We start from the raw sequence: 457 nt of genomic DNA, 5'->3' as shown, positions 1-457 counted from the left end.
AAAAAAAATGGACACCAAATTCGCAGATTCTTTATGTAATATTGAACTAAATTTCCCTCTTGCATGTTGATTCACATATGCAAGAATTGTATAATGGTAGTTCTAGTGCATATAGCTGCAGTGCAGTTTTTTCTCACTCAAGATAGGATATTTAACAGTTGGAAGTTGAAGACAACTAGTTAAAAAACCGCTTGAACCAACTGACATGTCAAATAAGTAGCTCAATAGATGTAGTTGGATGGTAGTTCTATTTCGTTCATTTAATATTTACATCATCTGCCAATCTTGCTACTAATTGTGAGTCCATAGTGTCAAATATGTTTGTAATTGGCGGATAATTGTTCATTTTATCTCTTTTAGGAGAGTACGTCTTGTGAGTAGCAAATTCACTTCTACCAGTGTGTACACCCAGCCCCGGGACAGGGCCACCACATCCGACCCAGCGTATGTACAGCGA

The sequence above is a fragment of the Triticum dicoccoides genome, chromosome 2A (genome assembly GCF_002162155.2).
Source record: "Triticum dicoccoides isolate Atlit2015 ecotype Zavitan chromosome 2A, WEW_v2.0, whole genome shotgun sequence".
NCBI classification, from domain to species: domain Eukaryota; kingdom Viridiplantae; phylum Streptophyta; class Magnoliopsida; order Poales; family Poaceae; genus Triticum; species Triticum dicoccoides.
Note: the sequence above shows the minus strand (reverse complement) of the source record.